Source organism: Convolutriloba macropyga, chromosome 9 (genome assembly GCF_964194025.1).
Source record: "Convolutriloba macropyga chromosome 9, txConMacr16.3, whole genome shotgun sequence".
In the NCBI taxonomy this organism is placed as follows: domain Eukaryota; kingdom Metazoa; phylum Xenacoelomorpha; order Acoela; family Convolutidae; genus Convolutriloba; species Convolutriloba macropyga.
The window spans coordinates 62,409,740-62,435,824 of NC_134476.1; the positions used below are offsets into that span (position 1 = coordinate 62,409,740).

The window sequence follows — 26,085 nt, forward strand, 5'->3', positions numbered from 1 at the left end:
ATAAAACTTATCAAATAGAGTTGATACTTACCTATTTAATAAGTTTATCACAGTAATTAGGCTAAAAGCAATTCGCCACTGATTTTCCCAATTACCGACCTAAACCCACTGAAGTCATGCTTCCGGTCAATGTCCGGTTGAACAGGTTCCTCGGACCCAATTCATCTCTCCCTTGTTTTGGGGCCGTTCCACTGTATTGTGGATGATTGGAAGCAAAAAGTTTGTGCGTTGGTCATAATACACTGTATGGCTACGAATTGCATAAATTATAACACAAACGTGGCTAAAACTGCATGTATTAAGTGACTATTTTGCAAACCGCAAGGCGGCGAGTTAAAGTGATCCTGTATATGAATATAGGACTACAAAACAATACTGTTGTATATAAATTCGCTCCCACTTACGCAAATGCCTACGACCATACCATGTTGAATGCAACGGTTCTCGTCCGATCACCGAAGTTAAGCAACATTGGGCCTGGTTAGTACTTGGATGGGTGACCGCTTGGGAACACCAGGTGTTGTAGGCTTTTTCTTTTGAGTATTCAAACCTCATAGAATACTTTTATTCGATATTTACACATTTTAGAGCCTCAAAAAGCCTCGGTGATCGAAAAAGTTAAGCCTCATCGAGCGCGGATACTTTTTTGGAAATTGGTAAAAACTTGTCCAAAATGGTTCGCTGTGCCAGATTTTTTTGTTTTATCCCAAACTATGGCTCAAGTGGAGCATGCCCACAAAAAATGAGCCAATTTGGACTAAAATTGACGATTTGGTGACCAAAACAAAGTTCGGTGATCGAAAAAGTTAAGCCTCATCGAGCGCGGATACTTTTTTGGAAATCGGTAAAAACCTGTCCAAAATGATTCGCTGTGCCAGATTTTTTTGTTTTATCCCAAACTATGGCTCAAGTGGAGCATGCCCACAAAAAATGAGCCAATTTGGACTAAAATTGACGATTTGGTGACCAAAACAAAGTTCGGTGATCGAAAAAGTTAAGCCTCATCGAGCGCGGATACTTTTTTAGAAATCGGTAAAAACCTGTCCGAAATGATTCGCTGTGCCAGATTTTTTTGTTGTATCCCAAACTATGGCTCAAGTGGAGCATGCCCACAAAAAATGAGCCAATTCGGACTAAAATTGACGATTTGGTGACCAAAACAAAGTTCGGTGATCGAAAAAGTTAAGCCTCATCGAGCGCGGATACTTTTTTGGAAATCGGTAAAAACCTGTCCAAAATGGTTCGCTGTGCCAGATTTTTTTGTTTTATCCCAAACTATGGCTCAAGTGGAGCATGCCCACAAAAAATGAGCCAATTTGGACTAAAATTGACGATTTGGTGACCAAAACAAAGTTCGGTGATCGAAAAAGTTAAGCCTCATCGAGCGCGGATACTTTTTTGGAAATCGGTCAAAACCTGTCCAAAATGATTCGCTGTGCCAGATTTTTTTGTTTTATCCCAAACTATGGCTCAAGTGGAGCATGTCCACAAAAAATGAGCCAATTTGGACTAAAATTGACGATTTGGTGACCAAAACAAAGTTCGGTGATCGAAAAAGTTAAGCCTCATCGAGCGCGGATACTTTTTTGGAAATCGGTAAAAACCTGTCCAAAATGGTTCGCTGTGCCAGATTTTTTTGTTTTATCCCAAACTATGGCTCAAGTGGAGCATGCCCACAAAAAATGAGCCAATTTGGACTAAAATTGACGATTTGGTGACCAAAACAAAGTTCGGTGATCGAAAAAGTTAAGCCTCATCGAGCGCGGATACTTTTTTGGAAATCGGTAAAAACCTGTCCAAAATGATTCGCTGTGCCAGATTTTTTTGTTTTATCCCACACTATGGCTCAAGTGGAGCATGCCAACAAAAAATGAGCCAATTTGGACTAAAATTGACGATTTGGTGACCAAAACAAAGTTCAGTGATCGAAAAAGTTAAGCCTCATCGAGCGCGGATACTTTTTTGGAAATCGGTAAAAACCTGTCCAAAATGGTTCGCTGTGCCAGATTTTTTTGTTTTATCCCAAACTATGGCTCAAGTGGAGCATGCCCACAAAAAATGAGCCAATTTGGACTAAAATTGACGATTTGGTGACCAAAACAAAGTTCGGTGATCGAAAAAGTTAAGCCTCATCGAGCGCGGATACTTTTTTGGAAATCGGTAAAAACCTGTCCAAAATGATTCGCTGTGCCAGATTTTTTTGTTTTATCCCAAACTATGGCTCAAGTGGAGCATGCCCACAAAAAATGAGCCAATTTGGACTAAAATTGACGATTTGGTGACCAAAACAAAGTTCGGTGATCGAAAAAGTTAAGCCTCATCGAGCGCGGATACTTTTTTGGAAATCGGTAAAAACCTGTCCAAAATGATTCGCTGTGCCAGATTTTTTTGTTTTATCCCAAACTATGGCTCAAGTGGAGCATGCCCACAAAAAATGAGCCAATTTGGACTAAAATTGACGATTTGGTGACCAAAACAAAGTTCGGTGATCGAAAAAGTTAAGCCTCATCGAGCGCGGATACTTTTTTGGAAATCGGTAAAAACCTGTCCAAAATGATTCGCTGTGCCAGATTTTTTTCTTTTATCCCAAACTATGGCTCAAGTGGAGCATGCCCACAAAAAATGAGCCAATTTGGACTAAAATTGACGATTTGGTGACCAAAACAAAGTTCGGTGATCGAAAAAGTTAAGCCTCATCGAGCGCGGATACTTTTTTGGAAATCGGTAAAAACCTGTCCAAAATGATTCGCTGTGCCAGATTTTTTTGTTTTATCCCAAACTATGGCTCAAGTGGAGCATGCCCACAAAAAATGAGCCAATTTGGACTAAAATTGACGATTTGGTGACCAAAACAAAGTTCGGTGATCGAAAAAGTTAAGCCTCATCGAGCGCGGATACTTTTTTGGAAATCGGTAAAAACCTGTCCAAAATGGTTCGCTGTGCCAGATTTTTTTGTTTTATCCCAAACTATGGCTCAAGTGGAGCATGCCCACAAAAAATGAGCCAATTTGGACTAAAATTGACGATTTGGTGACCAAAACAAAGTTCGGTGATCGAAAAAGTTAAGCCTCATCGAGCGCGGATACTTTTTTGGAAATCGGTAAAAACCTGTCCAAAATGATTCGCTGTGCCAGATTTTTTTGTTTTATCCCAAACTATGGCTCAAGTGGAGCATGCCCACAAAAAATGAGCCAATTTGGACTAAAATTGACGATTTGGTGACCAAAACAAAGTTCGGTGATCGAAAAAGTTAAGCATCATCGAGCGCGGATACTTTTTTGGAAATCGGTAAAAACCTGTCCAAAATGATTCGCTGTGCCAGATTTTTTTGTTTTATCCCAAACTATGGCTCAAGTGGAGCATGCCCACAAAAAATGAGCCAATTTGGACGAAAATTGACGATTTGGTGACCAAAACAAAATTCGGTGATCGAAAAAGTTAAGCCTCATCGAGCGCGGATACTTTTTTGGAAATCGGTAAAAACCTGTCCAAAATGATTCGCTGTGCCAGATTTTTTTGTTTTATCCCAAACTATGGCTCAAGTGGAGCATGCCCACAAAAAATGAGCCAATTTGGACTAAAATTGACGATTTGGTGACCAAAACAAAGTTCGGTGATCGAAAAAGTTAAGCCTCATCGAGCGCGGATACTTTTTTGGAAATCGGTAAAAACCTGTCCAAAATGATTCGCTGTGCCAGATTTTTTTGTTTTATCCCAAACTATGGCTCAAGTGGAGCATGCCCACAAAAAATGAGCCAATTTGGACTAAAATTGACGATTTGGTGACCAAAACAAAGTTCGGTGATCGAAAAAGTTAAGCCTCATCGAGCGCGGATACTTTTTTGGAAATCGGTAAAAACCTGTCCAAAATGATTCGCTGTGCCAGATTTTTTCGTTTTATCCCAAACTATGGCTCAAGTGGAGCATGCCCACAAAAAATGAGCCAATTTGGACTAAAATTGACGATTTGGTGACCAAAACAAAGTTCGGTGATCGAAAAAGTTAAGCCTCATCGAGCGCGGATACTTTTTTGGAAATCGGTAAAAACCTGTCCAAAATGATTCGCTGTGCCAGATTTTTTTGTTTTATCCCAAACTATGGCTCAAGTGGAGCATGCCCACAAAAAATGAGCCAATTTGGACTAAAATTGACGATTTGGTGACCAAAACAAAGTTCGGTGATCGAAAAAGTTAAGCCTCATCGAGCGCGGATACTTTTTTGGAAATCGGTAAAAACCTGTCCAAAATGATTCGCTGTGCCAGATTTTTTTGTTTTATCCCAAACTATGGCTCAAGTGGAGCATGCCCACAAAAAATGAGCCAATTTGGACTAAAATTGACGATTTGGTGACCAAAACAAAGTTCGGTGATCGAAAAAGTTAAGCCTCATCGAGCGCGGATACTTTTTTGGAAATCGGTAAAAACCTGTCCAAAATGATTCGCTGTGCCAGATTTTTTTGTTTTATCCCAAACTATGGCTCAAGTGGAGCATGCCCACAAAAAATGAGCCAATTTGGACTAAAATTGACGATTTGGTGACCAAAACAAAGTTCGGTGATCGAAAAAGTTAAGCCTCATCGAGCGCGGATACTTTTTTGGAAATCGGTAAAAACCTGTCCAAAATGATTCGCTGTGCCAGATTTTTTTGTTTTATCCCAAACTATGGCTCACGTGGAGCATGCCCACAAAAAATGAGCCAATTTGGACTAAAATTGACGATTTGGTGACCAAAACAAAGTTCGGTGATCGAAAAAGTTAAGCCTCATCGAGCGCGGATACTTTTTTGGAAATCGGTAAAAACCTGTCCAAAATGATTCGCTGTGCCAGATTTTTTTGTTTTATCCCAAACTATGGCTCAAGTGGAGCATGCCCACAAAAAATGAGCCAATTTGGACTAAAATTGACGATTTGGTGACCAAAACAAAGTTCGGTGATCGAAAAAGTTAAGCCTCATCGAGCGCGGATACTTTTTTGGAAATCGGTAAAAACCTGTCCAAAATGATTCGCTGTGCCAGATTTTTTTATTTTATCCCAAACTATGGCTCAAGTGGAGCATGCCCACAAAAAATGAGCCAATTTGGACTAAAATTGACGATTTGGTGACCAAAACAAAGTTCGGTGATCGAAAAAGTTAAGCCTCATCGAGCGCGGATACTTTTTTGGAAATCGGTAAAAACCTGTCCAAAATGATTCGCTGTGCCAGATTTTTTTGTTTTATCCCAAACTATGGCTCAAGTGGAGCATGCCCACAAAAAATGAGCCAATTTGGACTAAAATTGACGATTTGGTGACCAAAACAAAGTTCGGTGATCGAAAAAGTTAAGCCTCATCGAGCGCGGATACTTTTTTGGAAATCGGTAAAAACCTGTCCAAAATGATTCGCTGTGCCAGATTTTTTTGTTTTATCCCAAACTATGGCTCAAGTGGAGCATGCCCACAAAAAATGAGCCAATTTGGACTAAAATTGACGATTTGGTGACCAAAACAAAGTTCGGTGATCGAAAAAGTTAAGCCTCATCGAGCGCGGATACTTTTTTGGAAATCGGTAAAAACCTGTCCAAAATGATTCGCTGTGCCAGATTTTTTTGTTTTATCCCAAACTATGGCTCAAGTGGAGCATGCCCACAAAAAATGAGCCAATTTGGACTAAAATTGACGATTTGGTGACCAAAACAAAGTTCGGTGATCGAAAAAGTTAAGCCTCATCGAGCGCGGATACTTTTTTGGAAATCGGTAAAAACCTGTCCAAAATGATTCGCTGTGCCAGATTTTTTTGTTTTATCCCAAACTATGGCTCAAGTGGAGCATGCCCACAAAAAATGAGCCAATTTGGACTAAAATTGACGATTTGGTGACCAAAACAAAGTTCGGTGATCGAAAAAGTTAAGCCTCATCGAGCGCGGATACTTTTTTGGAAATCGGTAAAAACCTGTCCAAAATGATTCGCTGTGCCAGATTTTTTTGTTTTATCCCAAACTATGGCTCAAGTGGAGCATGCCCACAAAAAATGAGCCAATTTGGACTAAAATTGACGATTTGGTGACCAAAACAAAGTTCGGTGATCGAAAAAGTTAAGCCTCATCGAGCGCGGATACTTTTTTGGAAATCGGTAAAAACCTGTCCAAAATGATTCGCTGTGCCAGATTTTTTTGTTTTATCCCAAACTATGGCTCAAGTGGAGCATGCCCACAAAAAATGAGCCAATTTGGACTAAAATTGACGATTTGGTGACCAAAACAAAGTTCGGTGATCGAAAAAGTTAAGCCTCATCGAGCGCGGATACTTTTTTGGAAATCGGTAAAAACCTGTCCAAAATGATTCGCTGTGCCAGATTTTTTTGTTTTATCCCAAACTATGGCTCAAGTGGAGCATGCCCACAAAAAATGAGCCAATTTGGACTAAAATTGACGATTTGGTGACCAAAACAAAGTTCGGTGATCGAAAAAGTTAAGCCTCATCGAGCGCGGATACTTTTTTGGAAATCGGTAAAAACCTGTCCAAAATGATTCGCTGTGCCAGATTTTTTTGTTTTATCCCAAACTATGGCTCAAGTGGAGCATGCCCACAAAAAATGAGCCAATTTGGACTAAAATTGACGATTTGGTGACCAAAACAAAGTTCGGTGATCGAAAAAGTTAAGCCTCATCGAGCGCGGATACTTTTTTGGAAATCGGTAAAAACCTGTCCAAAATGATTCGCTGTGCCAGATTTTTTTGTTTTATCCCAAACTATGGCTCAAGTGGAGCATGCCCACAAAAAATGAGCCAATTTGGACTAAAATTGACGATTTGGTGACCAAAACAAAGTTCGGTGATCGAAAAAGTTAAGCCTCATCGAGCGCGGATACTTTTTTGGAAATCGGTAAAAACCGGTCCAAAATGACTCGCTGTGCCAGATTTTTTTGTTTTATCCCAAACTATGGCTCAAGTGGAGCATGCCCACAAAAAATGAGCCAATTTGGACTAAAATTGACGATTTGGTGACCAAAACAAAGTTCGGTGATCGAAAAAGTTAAGCCTCATCGAGCGCGGATACTTTTTTGGAAATCGGTAAAAACCTGTCCAAAATGATTCGCTGTGCCAGATTTTTTTGTTTTATCCCAAACTATGGCTCAAGTGGAGCATGCCCACAAAAAATGAGCCAATTTGGACTAAAATTGACGATTTGGTGACCAAAACAAAGTTCGGTGATCGAAAAAGTTAAGCCTCATCGAGCGCGGATACTTTTTTGGAAATCGGTAAAAACCTGTCCAAAATGATTCGCTGTGCCACATTTTTTTTGTTTTATCCCAAACTATGGCTCAAGTGGAGCATGCCCACAAAAAATGAGCCAATTTGGACTAAAATTGACGATTTGGTGACCAAAACAAAGTTCGGTGATCGAAAAAGTTAAGCCTCATCGAGCGCGGATACTTTTTTGGAAATCGGTAAAAACCTGTCCAAAATGATTCGCTGTGCCAGATTTTTTTGTTTTATCCCAAACTATGGCTCAAGTGGAGCATGCCCACAAAAAATGAGCCAATTTGGACTAAAATTGACGATTTGGTGACCAAAACAAAGTTCGGTGATCGAAAAAGTTAAGCCTCATCGAGCGCGGATACTTTTTTGGAAATCGGTAAAAACCTGTCCAAAATGATTCGCTGTGCCAGATTTTTTTGTTTTATCCCAAACTATGGCTCAAGTGGAGCATGCCCACAAAAAATGAGCCAATTTGGACTAAAATTGACGATTTGGTGACCAAAACAAAGTTCGGTGATCGAAAAAGTTAAGCCTCATCGAGCGCGGATACTTTTTGTAAATGACAATTTCAGCAATAACCATTGCTCCAAACACACCCCATATACTTGTAAAGGCCATTCTAATAGTTCCCCTGCTTGCGTTTACTGTATATTTGATATTTGGAACTGTCTCGGAAACATCAATACTAATTGTAAAATTTCCCTTTATTAATCTAACTTTTAAGTTATTGCAAATCGCTGAGTTCCATTCTTTAGGCTGCACTCCGCTAACGCAGAGTGCATTCAAATAAAACTTATCAAATAGAGTTGATACTTACCTATTTAATAAGTTTATCACAACAATTAGGCTAAAAGCAATTCGCCACTGATTTTCCCAATTACCGACCTAAACCCACTGAAGTCATGCTTCCGGTTCAATGTCCGGTTGAACAGGTTCCTCGGACCCAATTCATCTCTCCCTTGTTTTGGGGCCGTTCCACTGTATTGTGGATGGTTGGAAGCAAAAAGTTTGTGCGTTGGTCATAATACACTGTATGGCTACGAATTGCATAAATTATAACACAACCGTGGCTAAAATTGCATGTATTAAGTGACTATTTTGCAAACCGCAAGGCGGCCAGTTAAAGTGATCCTGTATATGAATATAGGACTACAAAACAATACTGTTGTATATAAATTCGCTCCCATTTACGCAAATGCCTACGACCATACCATGTTGAATGCACCGGTTCTCGTCCGATCACCGAAGTTAAGCAACAGTGGGCCTGGTTAGTACTTGGATGGGTGACCGCTTGGGAACACCAGGTGTTGTAGGCTTTTTCTTTTGAGTATTCAAACCTCATAGAATACTTTTATTCGATATTTACACATTTTAGAGCCTCAAAAAGCCTCGGTGATCGAAAAAGTTAAGCCTCATCGAGCGCGGATACTTTTTTGGAAATTGGTGAAAACTTGTCCAAAATGGTTCGCTGTGCCAGATTTTTTTGTTTTAGCCCCAACTATGGCTCAAGTGGAGCATGCCCACAAAAAATGAGCCATTTCGGAGTAAAATTGACGATTTGGTGGCCAAAACAAAGTTCGGTGATCGAAAAAGTTAAGCCTCATCGAGCGCGGATACTTTTTTGGAAATTGGTGAAAACTTGTCCAAAATGGTTCGCTGTGCCAAATTTTTTTGTTTTAGCCCCAACTATGGCTCAAGTGGAGCATGCCCACAAAAAATGAGCCAATTTGGACTAAAATTGACGATTTGGTGACCAAAACAAAGTTCGGTGATCGAAAAAGTTAAGCCTCATCGAGCGCGGATACTTTTTGTAAATGACAATTTCAGCAATAACCATTGCTCCAAACACACCCCATATACTTGTAAAGGCCATTCTAATAGTTCCCCTGCTTGCGTTTACTGTATATTTGATATTTGGAACTGTCTCGGAAACATCAATACTAATTGTAAAATTTCCCTTTATTAATCTAACTTTTAAGTTATTGCAAATCGCTGAGTTCCATTCTTTAGGCTGCACTCCGCTAACGCAGAGTGCATTCAAATAAAACTTATCAAATAGAGTTGATACTTACCTATTTAATAAGTTTATCACAACAATTAGGCTAAAAGCAATTCGCCACTGATTTTCCCAATTACCGACCTAAACCCACTGAAGTCATGCTTCCGGTTCAATGTCCGGTTGAACAGGTTCCTCGGACCCAATTCATCTCTCCCTTATTTTGGGGCCGTTCCACTGTATTGTGGATGGTTGGAAGCAAAAAGTTTGTGCGTTGGTCATAATACACTGTATGGCTACGAATTGCATAAATTATAACACAACCGTGGCTAAAATTGCATGTATTAAGTGACTATTTTGCAAACCGCAAGGCGGCCAGTTAAAGTGATCCTGTATATGAATATAGGACTACAAAACAATACTGTTGTATATAAATTCGCTCCCACTTACGCAAATGCCTACGACCATACCATGTTGAATGCACCGGTTCTCGTCCGATCACCGAAGTTAAGCAACATTGGGCCTGGTTAGTACTTGGATGGGTGACCGCTTGGGAACACCAGGTGTTGTAGGCTTTTTCTTTTGAGTATTCAAACCTCATAGAATACTTTTATTCGATATTTACACATTTTAGAGCCTCAAAAAGCCTCGGTGATCGAAAAAGTTAAGCCTCATCGAGCGCGGATACTTTTTTGGAAATTGGTGAAAACTTGTCCAAAATGGTTCGCTGTGCCAGATTTTTTTGTTTTAGCCCCAACTATGGCTCAAGTGGAGCATGCCCACAAAAAATGAGCCATTTCGGACTAAAATTGACGATTTGGTGGCCAAAACAAAGTTCGGTGATCGAAAAAGTTAAGCCTCATCGAGCGCGGATACTTTTTTGGAAATTGGTGAAAACTTGTCCAAAATGGTTCGCTGTGCCAGATTTTTTTGTTTTAGCCCCAACTATGGCTCAAGTGGAGCATGCCCACAAAAAATGAGCCATTTCGGAGTAAAATTGACGATTTGGTGGCCAAAACAAAGTTCGGTGATCGAAAAAGTTAAGCCTCATCGAGCGCGGATACTTTTTTGGAAATTGGTGAAAACTTGTCCAAAATGGTTCGCTGTGCCAAATTTTTTTGTTTTAGCCCCAACTATGGCTCAAGTGGAGCATGCCCACAAAAAATGAGCCAATTTGGACTAAAATTGACGATTTGGTGACCAAAACAAAGTTCGGTGATCGAAAAAGTTAAGCCTCATCGAGCGCGGATACTTTTTGTAAATGACAATTTCAGCAATAACCATTGCTCCAAACACACCCCATATACTTGTAAAGGCCATTCTAATAGTTCCCCTGCTTGCGTTTACTGTATATTTGATATTTGGAACTGTCTCGGAAACATCAATACTAATTGTAAAATTTCCCTTTATTAATCTAACTTTTAAGTTATTGCAAATCGCTGAGTTCCATTCTTTAGGCTGCACTCCGCTAACGCAGAGTGCATTCAAATAAAACTTATCAAATAGAGTTGATACTTACCTATTTAATAAGTTTATCACAACAATTAGGCTAAAAGCAATTCGCCACTGATTTTCCCAATTACCGACCTAAACCCACTGAAGTCATGCTTCCGGTTCAATGTCCGGTTGAACAGGTTCCTCGGACCCAATTCATCTCTCCCTTATTTTGGGGCCGTTCCACTGTATTGTGGATGGTTGGAAGCAAAAAGTTTGTGCGTTGGTCATAATACACTGTATGGCTACGAATTGCATAAATTATAACACAACCGTGGCTAAAATTGCATGTATTAAGTGACTATTTTGCAAACCGCAAGGCGGCCAGTTAAAGTGATCCTGTATATGAATATAGGACTACAAAACAATACTGTTGTATATAAATTCGCTCCCACTTACGCAAATGCCTACGACCATACCATGTTGAATGCACCGGTTCTCGTCCGATCACCGAAGTTAAGCAACATTGGGCCTGGTTAGTACTTGGATGGGTGACCGCTTGGGAACACCAGGTGTTGTAGGCTTTTTCTTTTGAGTATTCAAACCTCATAGAATACTTTTATTCGATATTTACACATTTTAGAGCCTCAAAAAGCCTCGGTGATCGAAAAAGTTAAGCCTCATCGAGCGCGGATACTTTTTTGGAAATTGGTGAAAACTTGTCCAAAATGGTTCGCTGTGCCAGATTTTTTTGTTTTAGCCCCAACTATGGCTCAAGTGGAGCATGCCCACAAAAAATGAGCCATTTCGGACTAAAATTGACGATTTGGTGGCCAAAACAAAGTTCGGTGATCGAAAAAGTTAAGCCTCATCGAGCGCGGATACTTTTTTGGAAATTGGTGAAAACTTGTCCAAAATGGTTCGCTGTGCCAGATTTTTTTGTTTTAGCCCCAACTATGGCTCAAGTGGAGCATGCCCACAAAAAATGAGCCAATTTGGACTAAAATTGACGATTTGGTGACCAAAACAAAGTTCGGTGATCGAAAAAGTTAAGCCTCATCGAGCGCGGATACTTTTTGTAAATGACAATTTCAGCAATAACCATTGCTCCAAACACACCCCATATACTTGTAAAGGCCATTCTAATAGCTCCCCTGCTTGCGTTTACTGTATATTTGATATTTGGAACTGTCTCGGAAACATCAATACTAATTGTAAAATTTCCCTTTATTAATCTAACTTTTAAGTTATTGCAAATCGCTGAGTTCCATTCTTTAGGCTGCACTCCGCTAACGCAGAGTGCATTCAAATAAAACTTATCAAATAGAGTTGATACTTACCTATTTAATAAGTTTATCACAACAATTAGGCTAAAAGCAATTCGCCACTGATTTTCCCAATTACCGACCTAAACCCACTGAAGTCATGCTTCCGGTTCAATGTCCGGTTGAACAGGTTCCTCGGACCCAATTCATCTCTCCCTTGTTTTGGGGCCGTTCCACTGTATTGTGGATGGTTGGAAGCAAAAAGTTTGTGCGTTGGTCATAATACACTGTATGGCTACGAATTGCATAAATTATAACACAACCGTGGCTAAAATTGCATGTATTAAGTGACTATTTTGCAAACCGCAAGGCGGCCAGTTAAAGTGATCCTGTATATGAATATAGGACTACAAAACAATACTGTTGTATATAAATTCGCTCCCACTTACGCAAATGCCTACGACCATACCATGTTGAATGCACCGGTTCTCGTCCGATCACCGAAGTTAAGCAACATTGGGCCTGGTTAGTACTTGGATGGGTGACCGCTTGGGAACACCAGGTGTTGTAGGCTTTTTCTTTTGAGTATTCAAACCTCATAGAATACTTTTATTCGATATTTACACATTTTAGAGCCTCAAAAAGCCTCGGTGATCGAAAAAGTTAAGCCTCATCGAGCGCGGATACTTTTTTGGAAATTGGTGAAAACTTGTCCAAAATGGTTCGCTGTGCCAGATTTTTTTTGTTTTAGCCCCAACTATGGCTCAAGTGGAGCATGCCCACAAAATATGAGCCATTTCGGACTAAAATTGACGATTTGGTGGCCAAAACAAAGTTCGGTGATCGAAAAAGTTAAGCCTCATCGAGCGCGGATACTTTTTTGGAAATTGGTGAAAACTTGTCCAAAATGGTTCGCTGTGCCAAATTTTTTTGTTTTAGCCCCAACTATGTCTCAAGTGGAGCATGCCCACAAAAAATGAGCCAATTTGGACTAAAATTGACGATTTGGTGACCAAAACAATGTTCGGTGATCGAAAAAGTTAAGCCTCATCGAGCGCGGATACTTTTTGTAAATGACAATTTCAGCAATAAACATTGCTCCAAACACACCCCATATACTTGTAAAGGCCATTCTAATAGTTCCCCTGCTTGCGTTTACTGTATATTTGATATTTGGAACTGTCTCGGAAACATCAATACTAATTGTAAAATTTCCCTTTATTAATCTAACTTTTAAGTTATTGCAAATCGCTGAGTTCCATTCTTTAGGCTGCACTCCGCTAACGCAGAGTGCATTCAAATAAAACTTATCAAATAGAGTTGATACTTACCTATTTAATAAGTTTATCACAACAATTAGGCTAAAAGCAATTCGCCACTGATTTTCCCAATTACCGACCTAAACCCACTGAAGTCATGCTTCCGGTTCAATGTCCGGTTGAACAGGTTCCTCGGACCCAATTCATCTCTCCCTTGTTTTGGGGCCGTTCCACTGTATTGTGGATGGTTGGAAGCAAAAAGTTTGTGCGTTGGTCATAATACACTGTATGGCTACGAATTGCATAAATTATAACACAAACGTGGCTAAAACTGCATGTATTAAGTGACTATTTTGCAAACCGCAAGGCGGCGAGTTAAAGTGATCCTGTATATGAATATAGGACTACAAAACAATACTGTTGTATATAAATTCGCTCCCACTTACGCAAATGCCTACGACCATACCATGTTGAATGCACCGGTTCTCGTCCGATCACCGAAGTTAAGCAACATTGGGCCTGGTTAGTACTTGGATGGGTGACCGCTTGGGAACACCAGGTGTTGTAGGCTTTTTCTTTTGAGTATTCAAACCTCATAGAATACTTTTATTCGATATTTACACAATTTAGAGCCTCAAAAAGCCTCGGTGATCGAAAAAGTTAAGCCTCATCGAGCGCGGATACTTTTTTGGAAATTGGTAAAAACTTGTCCAAAATGGTTCGCTGTGCCAGATTTTTTTGTTTTATCCCAAACTATGGCTCAAGTGGAGCATGCCCACAAAAAATGAGCCAATTTGGACTAAAATTGACGATTTGGTGACCAAAACAAAGTTCGGTGATCGAAAAAGTTAAGCCTCATCGAGCGCGGATACTTTTTTGGAAATCGGTAAAAACCTGTCCCAAATGATTCGCTGTGCCAGATTTTTTTGTTTTATCCCAAACTATGGCCCAAGTGGAGCATGCCCACAAAAAATGAGCCAATTTGGACTAAAATTGACGATTTGGTGACCAAAACAAAGTTCGGTGATCGAAAAAGTTAAGCCTCATCGAGCGCGGATACTTTTTTGGAAATCGGTAAAAACCTGTCCCAAATGATTCGCTGTGCCAGATTTTTTTGTTTTATCCCAAACTATGGCTCAAGTGGAGCATGCCCACAAAAAATGAGCCAATTTGGACTAAAATTGACGATTTGGTGACCAAAACAAAGTTCGGTGATCGAAAAAGTTAAGCCTCATCGAGCGCGGATACTTTTTGTAAATGACAATTTCAGCAATAACCATTGCTCCAAACACACCCCATATACTTGTAAAGGCCATTCTAATAGTTCCCCTGCTTGCGTTTACTGTATATTTGATATTTGGAACTGTCTCGGAAACATCAATACTAATTGTAAAATTTCCCTTTATTAATCTAACTTTTAAGTTAGTGCAAATCGCTGAGTTCCATTCTTTAGGCTGCACTCCGCTAACGCAGAGTGCATTCAAATAAAACTTATCAAATAGAGTTGATACTTACCTATTTAATAAGTTTATCACAACAATTAGGCTAAAAGCAATTCGCCACTGATTTTCCCAATTACCGACCTAAACCCACTGAAGTCATGCTTCCGGTTCAATGTCCGGTTGAACAGGTTCCTCGGACCCAATTCATCTCTCCCTTGTTTTGGGGCCGTTCCACTGTATTGTGGATGGTTGGAAGCAAAAAGTTTGTGCGTTGGTCATAATACACTGTATGGCTACGAATTGCATAAATTATAACACAACCGTGGCTAAAATTGCATGTATTAAGTGACTATTTTGCAAACCGCAAGGCGGCGAGTTAAAGTGATCCTGTATATGAATATAGGACTACAATACAATACTGTTGTATATAAATTCGCTCCCACTTACGCAAATGCCTACGACCATACCATGTTGAATGCACCGGTTCTCGTCCGATCACCGAAGTTAAGCAACATTGGGCCTGGTTAGTACTTGGATGGGTGACCGCTTGGGAACACCAGGTGTTGTAGGCTTTTTTTTTTGAGTATTCAAACCTCATAGAATACTTTTATTCGATATTTACACAATTTAGAGCCTCAAAAAGCCTCGGTGATCGAAAAAGTTAAGCCTCATCGAGCGCGGATACTTTTTTGGAAATTGGTAAAAACTTGTCCAAAATGGTTCGCTGTGCCAGATTTTTTTGTTTTATCCCAAACTATGGCTCAAGTGGAGCATGCCCACAAAAAATGAGCCAATTTGGACTAAAATTGACGATTTGGTGACCAAAACAAAGTTCGGTGATCGAAAAAGTTAAGCCTCATCGAGCGCGGATACTTTTTTGGAAATCGGTAAAAACCTGTCCCAAATGATTCGCTGTGCCAGATTTTTTTGTTTTATCCCAAACTATGGCCCAAGTGGAGCATGCCCACAAAAAATGAGCCAATTTGGACTAAAATTGACGATTTGGTGACCAAAACAAAGTTCGGTGATCGAAAAAGTTAAGCCTCATCGAGCGCGGATACTTTTTTGGAAATCGGTAAAAACCTGTCCCAAATGATTCGCTGTGCCAGATTTTTTTGTTTTATCCCAAACTATGGCTCAAGTGGAGCATGCCCACAAAAAATGAGCCAATTTGGACTAAAATTGACGATTTGGTGACCAAAACAAAGTTCGGTGATCGAAAAAGTTAAGCCTCATCGAGCGCGGATACTTTTTGTAAATGACAATTTCAGCAATAAACATTGCTCCAAACACACCCCATATACTTGTAAAGGCCATTCTAATAGTTCCCCTGCTTGCGTTTACTGTATATTTGATATTTGGAACTGTCTCGGAAACATCAATACTAATTGTAAAATTTCCCTTTATTAATCTAACTTTTAAGTTATTGCAAATCGCTGAGTTCCATTCTTTAGGCTGCACTCCGCTAACGCAGAGTGCATTCAAATAAAACTTATCAAATAGAGTTGATACTTACCTATTTAATAAGTTTATCACAACAATTAGGCTAAAAGCAATTCGCCACTGATTTTCCCAATTACCGACCTAAACCCACTGAAGTCATGCTTCCGGTTCAATGTCCGGTTGAACAGGTTCCTCGGACCCAATTCATCTCTCCCTTGTTTTGGGGCCGTTCCACTGTATTGTGGATGGTTGGAAGCAAAAAGTTTGTGCGTTGGTCATAATACACTGTATGGCTACGAATTGCATAAATTATAACACAAACGTGGCTAAAACTGCATGTATTAAGTGACTATTTTGCAAACCGCAAGGCGGCGAGTTAAAGTGATCCTGTATATGAATATAGGACTACAAAACAATACTGTTGTATATAAATTCGCTCCCACTTACGCAAATGCCTACGACCATACCATGTTGAATGCACCGGTTCTCGTCCGATCACCGAAGTTAAGCAACATTGGGCCTGGTTAGTACTTGGATGGGTGACCGCTTGGGAACACCAGGTGTTGTAGGCTTTTTCTTTTGAGTATTCAAACCTCATAGAATACTTTTATTCGATATTTACACAATTTAGAGCCTCAAAAAGCCTCGGTGATCGAAAAAGTTAAGCCTCATCGAGCGCGGATACTTTTTTGGAAATTGGTAAAAACTTGTCCAAAATGGTTCGCTGTGCCAGATTTTTTTGTTTTATCCCAAACTATGGCTCAAGTGGAGCATGCCCACAAAAAATGAGCCAATTTGGACTAAAATTGACGATTTGGTGACCAAAACAAAGTTCGGTGATCGAAAAAGTTAAGCCTCATCGAGCGCGGATACTTTTTTGGAAATCGGTAAAAACCTGTCCCAAATGATTCGCTGTGCCAGATTTTTTTGTTTTATCCCAAACTATGGCCCAAGTGGAGCATGCCCACAAAAAATGAGCCAATTTGGACTAAAATTGACGATTTGGTGACCAAAACAAAGTTCGGTGATCGAAAAAGTTAAGCCTCATCGAGCGCGGATACTTTTTTGGAAATCGGTAAAAACCTGTCCCAAATGATTCGCTGTGCCAGATTTTTTTGTTTTATCCCAAACTATGGCTCAAGTGGAGCATGCCCACAAAAAATGAGCCAATTTGGACTAAAATTGACGATTTGGTGACCAAAACAAAGTTCGGTGATCGAAAAAGTTAAGCCTCATCGAGCGCGGATACTTTTTGTAAATGACAATTTCAGCAATAAACATTGCTCCAAACACACCCCATATACTTGTAAAGGCCATTCTAATAGTTCCCCTGCTTGCGTTTACTGTATATTTGATATTTGGAACTGTCTCGGAAACATCAATACTAATTGTAAAATTTCCCTTTATTAATCTAACTTTTAAGTTATTGCAAATCGCTGAGTTCCATTCTTTAGGCTGCACTCCGCTAACGCAGAGTGCATTCAAATAAAACTTATCAAATAGAGTTGATACTTACCTATTTAATAAGTTTATCACAACAATTAGGCTAAAAGCAATTCGCCACTGATTTTCCCAATTACCGACCTAAACCCACTGAAGTCATGCTTCCGGTTCAATGTCCGGTTGAACAGGTTCCTCGGACCCAATTCATCTCTCCCTTGTTTTGGGGCCGTTCCACTGTATTGTGGATGGTTGGAAGCAAAAAGTTTGTGCGTTGGTCATAATACACTGTATGGCTACGAATTGCATAAATTATAACACAAACGTGGCTAAAACTGCATGTATTAAGTGACTATTTTGCAAACCGCAAGGCGGCGAGTTAAAGTGATCCTGTATATGAATATAGGACTACAAAACAATACTGTTGTATATAAATTCGCTCCCACTTACGCAAATGCCTACGACCATACCATGTTGAATGCACCGGTTCTCGTCCGATCACCGAAGTTAAGCAACATTGGGCCTGGTTAGTACTTGGATGGGTGACCGCTTGGGAACACCAGGTGTTGTAGGCTTTTTCTTTTGAGTATTCAAACCTCATAGAATACTTTTATTCGATATTTACACATTTTAGAGCCTCAAAAAGCCTCGGTGATCGAAAAAGTTAAGCCTCATCGAGCGCGGATACTTTTTTGGAAATTGGTAAAAACTTGTCCAAAATGGTTCGCTGTGCCAGATTTTTTTGTTTTATCCCAAACTATGGCTCAAGTGGAGCATGCCCACAAAAAATGAGCCAATTTGGACTAAAATTGACGATTTGGTGACCAAAACAAAGTTCGGTGATCGAAAAAGTTAAGCCTCATCGAGCGCGGATACTTTTTTGGAAATCGGTAAAAACCTGTCCCAAATGATTCGCTGTGCCAGTTTTTTTTTTTTATCCCAAACTATGGCCCAAGTGGAGCATGCCCACAAAAAATGAGCCAATTTGGACTAAAATTGACGATTTGGTGACCAAAACAAAGTTCGGTGATCGAAAAAGTTAAGCCTCATCGAGCGCGGATACTTTTTTGGAAATCGGTAAAAACCTGTCCGAAATGATTCGCTGTGCCAGATTTTTTTGTTTTATCCCAAACTATGGCTCAAGTGGAGCATGCCCACAAAAAATGAGCCAATTCGGACTAAAATTGACGATTTGGTGACCAAAACAAAGTTCGGTGATCGAAAAAGTTAAGCCTCATCGAGCGCGGATACTTTTTTGGAAATCGGTAAAAACCTGTCCAAAATGGTTCGCTGTGCCAGATTTTTTTGTTTTATCCCAAACTATGGCTCAAGTGGAGCATGCCCACAAAAAATGAGCCAATTTGGACTAAAATTGACGATTTGGTGACCAAAACAAAGTTCGGTGATCGAAAAAGTTAAGCCTCATCGAGCGCGGATACTTTTTTGGAAATCGGTAAAAACCTGTCCAAAATGATTCGCTGTGCCAGATTTTTTTGTTTTATCCCAAACTATGGCTCAAGTGGAGCATGCCCACAAAAAATGAGCCAATTTGGACTAAAATTGACGATTTGGTGACCAAAACAAAGTTCGGTGATCGAAAAAGTTAAGCCTCATCGAGCGCGGATACTTTTTTGGAAATCGGTAAAAACCTGTCCAAAATGATTCGCTGTGCCAGATTTTTTTGTTTTATCCCAAACTATGGCTCAAGTGGAGCATGCCCACAAAAAATGAGCCAATTCGGACGAAAATTGACGATTTGGTGACCAAAACAAAGTTCGGTGATCGAAAAAGTTAAGCCTCATCGAGCGCGGATACTTTTTTGGAAATTGGTAAAAACTTGTCCAAAATGGTTCGCTGTGCCAGATTTTTTTGTTTTATCCCAAACTATGGCTCAAGTGGAGCATGCCCAAAAAAAATGAGCCAATTTGGACTAAAATTGACGATTTGGTGACCAAAACAAAGTTCGGTGATCGAAAAAGTTAAGCCTCATCGAGCGCGGATACTTTTTTGGAAATCGGTAAAAACCTGTCCCAAATGATTCGCTGTGCCAGATTTTTTTGTTTTATCCCAAACTATGGCCCAAGTGGAGCATGCCCACAAAAAATGAGCCAATTTGGACTAAAATTGACGATTTGGTGACCAAAACAAAGTTCGGTGATCGAAAAAGTTAAGCCTCATCGAGCGCGGATACTTTTTTGGAAATCGGTAAAAACCTGTCCGAAATGATTCGCTGTGCCAGATTTTTTTGTTTTATCCCAAACTATGGCTCAAGTGGAGCATGCCCACAAAAAATGAGCCAATTCGGACTAAAATTGACGATTTGGTGACCAAAACAAAGTTCGGTGATCGAAAAAGTTAAGCCTCATCGAGCGCGGATACTTTTTTGGAAATCGGTAAAAACCTGTCCAAAATGGTTCGCTGTGCCAGATTTTTTTGTTTTATCCCAAACTATGGCTCAAGTGGAGCATGCCCACAAAAAATGAGCCAATTTGGACTAAAATTGACGATTTGGTGACCAAAACAATGTTCGGTGATCGAAAAAGTTAAGCCTCATCGAGCGCGGATACTTTTTTGGAAATCGGTAAAAACCTGTCCAAAATGATTCGCTGTGCCAGATTTTTTTGTTTTATCCCAAACTATGGCTCAAGTGGAGCATGCCCACAAAAAATGAGCCAATTTGGACTAAAATTGACGATTTGGTGACCAAAACAAAGTTCGGTGATCGAAAAAGTTAAGCCTCATCGAGCGCGGATACTTTTTTGGAAATCGGTAAAAACCTGTCCAAAATGATTCGCTGTGCCAGATTTTTTTGTTTTATCCCAAACTATGGCTCAAGTGGAGCATGCCCACAAAAAATGAGCCAATTTGGACTAAAATTGACGATTTGGTGACCAAAACAAAGTTCGGTGATCGAAAAAGTTAAGCCTCATCGAGCGCGGATACTTTTTTGGAAATCGGTAAAAACCTGTCCAAAATGATTCGCTGTGCCAGATTTTTTTGTTTTATCCCAAACTATGGCTCAAGTGGAGCATGCCCACAAAAAATGAGCCAATTTGGACTAAAATTGACGATTTGGTGACCAAAACAAAGTTCGGTGATCGAAAAAGTTAAGCCTCATCGAGCGCGGATACTTTTTTGGAAATCGGTAAAAACCTGTCCGAAATGATTCGCTGTGCCAGATTTTTTTGTTTTATCCCAAACTATGGCTCAAGTGGAGCATGCCCACAAAAAATGAGCCAATTCGGACTAAAATTGACGATTTGGTGACCAAAACAAAGTTCGTTGATCGAAAAAGTTAAGCCTCATCGAGCGCGGATACTTTTTTGGAAATCGGTAAAAACCTGTCCAAAATGGTTCGCTGTGCCAGATTTTTTTGTTTTATCCCAAACTATGGCTCAAGTGGAGCATGCCCACAAAAAATGAGCCAATTTGGACTAAAATTGACGATTTGGTGACCAAAACAAAGTTCGGTGATCGAAAAAGTTAAGCCTCATCGAGCGCGGATACTTTTTTGGAAATCGGTAAAAACCTGTCCAAAATGATTCGCTGTGCCAGATTTTTTTGTTTTATCCCAAACTATGGCTCAAGTGGAGCATGCCCACAAAAAATGAGCCAATTTGGACTAAAATTGACGATTTGGTGACCAAAACAAAGTTCGGTGATCGAAAAAGTTAAGCCTCATCGAGCGCGGATACTTTTTTGGAAATCGGTAAAAACCTGTCCAAAATGATTCGCTGTGCCAGATTTTTTTGTTTTATCCCAAACTATGGCTCAAGTGGAGCATGCCCACAAAAAATGAGCCAATTCGGACTAAAATTGACGATTTGGTGACCAAAACAAAGTTCGGTGATCGAAAAAGTTAAGCCTCATCGAGCGCGGATACTTTTTTGGAAATCGGTAAAAACCTGTCCAAAATGGTTCGCTGTGCCAGATTTTTTTGTTTTATCCCAAACTATGGCTCAAGTGGAGCATGCCCACAAAAAATGAGCCAATTTGGACTAAAATTGACGATTTGGTGACCAAAACAAAGTTCGGTGATCGAAAAAGTTAAGCCTCATCGAGCGCGGATACTTTTTTGGAAATCGGTAAAAACCTGTCCAAAATGATTCGCTGTGCCAGATTTTTTTGTTTTATCCCAAACTATGGCTCAAGTGGAGCATGCCCACAAAAAATGAGCCAATTTGGACTAAAATTGACGATTTGGTGACCAAAACAAAGTTCGGTGATCGAAAAAGTTAAGCCTCATCGAGCGCGGATACTTTTTTGGAAATCGGTAAAAACCTGTCCAAAATGATTCGCTGTGCCAGATTTTTTTGTTTTATCCCAAACTATGGCTCAAGTGGAGCATGCCCACAAAAAATGAGCCAATTTGGACTAAAATTGACGATTTGGTGACCAAAACAAAGTTCGGTGATCGAAAAAGTTAAGCCTCATCGAGCGCGGATACTTTTTGGAAATCGGTAAAAACCTGTCCAAAATGATTCGCTGTGCCAGATTTTTTTGTTTTACCCCAAACTATGGCTCAAGTGGAGCATGCCCACAAAAAATGAGCCAATTTGGACTAAAATTGACGATTTGGTGACCAAAACAAAGTTCGGTGATCGAAAAAGTTAAGCCTCATCGAGCGCGGATACTTTTTTGGAAGTCCGGTAAAAACCTGTCCAAAATGGTTCGCTGTGCCAGATTTTTTTGTTTTATCCCAAAGTATGGCTCAAGTGGAGCATGCCCACAAAAAATGAGCCAATTTGGACTAAAATTGACGATTTGGTGACCAAAACAAAGTTCGGTGATCGAAAAAGTTAAGCCTCATCGAGCGCGGATACTTTTTTGGAAATCGGTAAAAACCTGTCCAAAATGGTTCGCTGTGCCAGATTTTTTTGTTTTATCCCAAACTATGGCTCAAGTGGAGCATGCCCACAAAAAATGAGCCAATTTGGACTAAAATTGACGATTTGGTGACCAAAACAATGTTCGGTGATCGAAAAAGTTAAGCCTCATCGAGCGCGGATACTTTTTTGGAAATCGGTAAAAACCTGTCCAAAATGGTTCGCTGTGCCAGATTTTTTTGTTTTATCCCAAACTATGGCTCAAGTGGAGCATGCCCACAAAAAATGAGCCAATTTGGACTAAAATTGACGATTTGGTGACCAAAACAAAGTTCGGTGATCGAAAAAGTTAAGCCTCATCGAGCGCGGATACTTTTTTGGAAATCGGTAAAAACCTGTCCAAAATGATTCGCTGTGCCAGATTTTTTTGTTTTATCCCAAACTATGGCTCAAGTGGAGCATGCCCACAAAAAATGAGCCAATTTGGACTAAAATTGACGATTTGGTGACCAAAACAAAGTTCGGTGATCGAAAAAGTTAAGCCTCATCGAGCGCGGATACTTTTTTGGAAATCGGTAAAAACCTGTCCAAAATGGTTCGCTGTGCCAGATTTTTTTGTTTTATCCCAAAGTATGGCTCAAGTGGAGCATGCCCACAAAAAATGAGCCAATTTGGACTAAAATTGACGATTTGGTGACCAAAACAAAGTTCGGTGATCGAAAAAGTTAAGCCTCATCGAGCGCGGATACTTTTTTGGAAATCGGTAAAAACCTGTCCAAAATGATTCGCTGTGCCAGATTTTTTTGTTTTATCCCAAACTATGGCTCAAGTGGAGCATGCCCACAAAAAATGAGCCAATTTGGACTAAAATTGACGATTTGGTGACCAAAACAAAGTTCGGTGATCGAAAAAGTTAAGCCTCATCGAGCGCGGATACTTTTTTGGAAATCGGTAAAAACCTGTCCAAAATGGTTCGCTGTGCCAGATTTTTTTGTTTTATCCCAAACTATGGCTCAAGTGGAGCATGCCCACAAAAAATGAGCCAATTTGGACTAAAATTGACGATTTGGTGACCAAAACAAAGTTCGGTGATCGAAAAAGTTAAGCCTCATCGAGCGCGGATACTTTTTGTAAATGACAATTTCAGCAATAACCATTGCTCCAAACACACCCCATATACTTGTAAAGGCCATTCTAATAGTTCCCCTGCTTGCGTTTACTGTATATTTGATATTTGGAACTGTCTCGGAAACATCAATACTAATTGTAAAATTTCCCTTTATTAATCTAACTTTTAAGTTAGTGCAAATCGCTGAGTTCCATTCTTTAGGCTGCACTCCGCTAACGCAGAGTGCATTCAAATAAAACTTATCAAATAGAGTTGATACTTACCTATTTAATAAGTTTATCACAACAATTAGGCTAAAAGCAATTCGCCACTGATTTTCCCAATTACCGACCTAAACCCACTGAAGTCATGCTTCCGGTTCAATGTCCGGTTGAACAGGTTCCTCGGACCCAATTCATCTCTCCCTTGTTTTGGGGCCGTTCCACTGTATTGTGGATGGTTGGAAGCAAAAAGTTTGTGCGTTGGTCATAATACACTGTATGGCTACGAATTGCATAAATTATAACACAACCGTGGCTAAAATTGCATGTATTAAGTGACTATTTTGCAAACCGCAAGGCGGCGAGTTAAAGTGATCCTGTATATGAATATAGGACTACAATACAATACTGTTGTATATAAATTCGCTCCCACTTACGCAAATGCCTACGACCATACCATGTTGAATGCACCGGTTCTCGTCCGATCACCGAAGTTAAGCAACATTGGGCCTGGTTAGTACTTGGATGGGTGACCGCTTGGGAACACCAGGTGTTGTAGGCTTTTTCTTTTGAGTATTCAAACCTCATAGAATACTTTTATTCGATATTTACACATTTTAGAGCCTCAAAAAGCCTCGGTGATCGAAAAAGTTAAGCCTCATCGAGCGCGGATACTTTTTTGGAAATCGGTAAAAACTTGTCCAAAATGATTCGCTGTGCCAGATTTTTTTGTTTTAGCCCCAACTATGGCTCAAGTGGAGCATGCCCACAAAAAATGAGCCAATTTGGACTAAAATTGACGATTTGGTGACCAAAACAAAGTTCGGTGATCGAAAAAGTTAAGCCTCATCGAGCGCGGATACTTTTTTGGAAATTGGTGAAAACTTGTCCAAAATGGTTCGCTGTGCCAGATTTTTTTGTTTTAGCCCCAACTATGGCTCAAGTGGAGCATGCCCACAAAAAATGAGCCATTTCGGACTAAAATTGACGATTTGGTGGCCAAAACAAAGTTCGGTGATCGAAAAAGTTAAGCCTCATCGAGCGCGGATACTTTTTTGGAAATCGGTAAAAACTTGTCCAAAATGGTTCGCTGTGCCAGATTTTTTTGTTTTAGCCCCAACTATGGCTCAAGTGGAGCATGCCCACAAAAAATGAGCCATTTCGGACTAAAATTGACGATTTGGTGGCCAAAACAAAGTTCGGTGATCGAAAAAGTTAAGCCTCATCGAGCGCGGATACTTTTTTGGAAATTGGTGAAAACTTGTCCAAAATGGTTCGCTGTGCCAGATTTTTTTGTTTTAGCCCCAACTATGGCTCAAGTGGAGCATGCCCACAAAAAATGAGCCATTTCGGACTAAAATTGACGATTTGGTGGCCAAAACAAAGTTCGGTGATCGAAAAAGTTAAGCCTCATCGAGCGCGGATACTTTTTTGGAAATTGGTGAAAACTTGTCCAAAATGGTTCGCTGTGCCAGATTTTTTTTGTTTTATCCCAAACTATGGCTCAAGTGGAGCATGCCCACAAAAAATGAGCCAATTCGGACTAAAATTGACGATTTGGTGACCAAAACAAAGTTCGGTGATCGAAAAAGTTAAGCCTCATCGAGCGCGGATACTTTTTTGGAAATTGGTGAAAACTTGTCCAAAATGGTTCGCTGTGCCAGATTTTTTTGTTTTAGCCCCAACTATGGCTCAAGTGGAGCATGCCCACAAAAAATGAGCCATTTCGGACTAAAATTGACGATTTGGTGGCCAAAACAAAGTTCGGTGATCGAAAAAGTTAAGCCTCATCGAGCGCGGATACTTTTTTGGAAATTGGTGAAAACTTGTCCAAAATGGTTCGCTGTGCCAGATTTTTTTTGTTTTATCCCAAACTATGGCTCAAGTGGAGCATGCCCACAAAAAATGAGCCAATTCGGACTAAAATTGACGATTTGGTGACCAAAACAAAGTTCGGTGATCGAAAAAGTTAAGCCTCATCGAGCGCGGATACTTTTTTGGAAATCGGTAAAAACCTGTCCAAAATGGTTCGCTGTGCCAGATTTTTTTGTTTTATCCCAAACTATGGCTCAAGTGGAGCATGCCCACAAAAAATGAGCCAATTTGGACTAAAAATGACGATTTGGTGACCAAAACAAAGTTCGGTGATCGAAAAAGTTAAGCCTCATCGAGCGCGGATACTTTTTGTAAATGACAATTTCAGCAATAACCATTGCTCCAAACACACCCCATATACTTGTAAAGGCCATTCTAATAGTTCCCCTGCTTGCGTTTACTGTATATTTGATATTTGGAACTGTCTCGGAAACATCAATACTAATTGTAAAATTTCCCTTTATTAATCTAACTTTTAAGTTAGTGCAAATCGCTGAGTTCCATTCTCAGAAGTTAACTTAATAAGAACTCTAAGCGCA

General features: G+C 40.0%; 10 non-coding genes across 10 annotated transcripts; all 10 read left to right on the forward strand.

Annotated features, from left to right (window-relative positions):
• Positions 1 to 410: 410 nt before the first annotated feature.
• Positions 411 to 529, forward strand: LOC142347077 (5S ribosomal RNA). The gene has a single exon (XR_012760101.1). It is a non-coding gene; the product is annotated as a 5S ribosomal RNA (ribosomal RNA).
• A 7,905-nt stretch (positions 530 to 8,434) lies between these two features.
• Positions 8,435 to 8,553, forward strand: LOC142346976 (5S ribosomal RNA). Its single transcript, XR_012760007.1, has one exon. It is a non-coding gene; the product is annotated as a 5S ribosomal RNA (ribosomal RNA).
• Positions 8,554 to 9,689: 1,136 nt separating this feature from the next.
• Positions 9,690 to 9,808, forward strand: LOC142347532 (5S ribosomal RNA). Its single transcript, XR_012760519.1, has one exon. It is a non-coding gene; the product is annotated as a 5S ribosomal RNA (ribosomal RNA).
• Positions 9,809 to 11,132: 1,324 nt separating this feature from the next.
• Positions 11,133 to 11,251, forward strand: LOC142347533 (5S ribosomal RNA). The gene has a single exon (XR_012760520.1). It is a non-coding gene; the product is annotated as a 5S ribosomal RNA (ribosomal RNA).
• Positions 11,252 to 12,387: 1,136 nt separating this feature from the next.
• LOC142347535 (5S ribosomal RNA) lies at positions 12,388 to 12,506 on the forward strand. Its single transcript, XR_012760522.1, has one exon. It is a non-coding gene; the product is annotated as a 5S ribosomal RNA (ribosomal RNA).
• A 1,137-nt stretch (positions 12,507 to 13,643) lies between these two features.
• LOC142347536 (5S ribosomal RNA) lies at positions 13,644 to 13,762 on the forward strand. Its single transcript, XR_012760523.1, has one exon. It is a non-coding gene; the product is annotated as a 5S ribosomal RNA (ribosomal RNA).
• A 1,324-nt stretch (positions 13,763 to 15,086) lies between these two features.
• On the forward strand, positions 15,087 to 15,205 carry LOC142347537 (5S ribosomal RNA). Its single transcript, XR_012760524.1, has one exon. It is a non-coding gene; the product is annotated as a 5S ribosomal RNA (ribosomal RNA).
• Positions 15,206 to 16,529: 1,324 nt separating this feature from the next.
• Positions 16,530 to 16,648, forward strand: LOC142347538 (5S ribosomal RNA). Its single transcript, XR_012760525.1, has one exon. It is a non-coding gene; the product is annotated as a 5S ribosomal RNA (ribosomal RNA).
• A 1,324-nt stretch (positions 16,649 to 17,972) lies between these two features.
• LOC142347539 (5S ribosomal RNA) lies at positions 17,973 to 18,091 on the forward strand. Its single transcript, XR_012760526.1, has one exon. It is a non-coding gene; the product is annotated as a 5S ribosomal RNA (ribosomal RNA).
• Positions 18,092 to 24,114: 6,023 nt separating this feature from the next.
• On the forward strand, positions 24,115 to 24,233 carry LOC142347540 (5S ribosomal RNA). Its single transcript, XR_012760527.1, has one exon. It is a non-coding gene; the product is annotated as a 5S ribosomal RNA (ribosomal RNA).
• Positions 24,234 to 26,085: the final 1,852 nt, after the last annotated feature.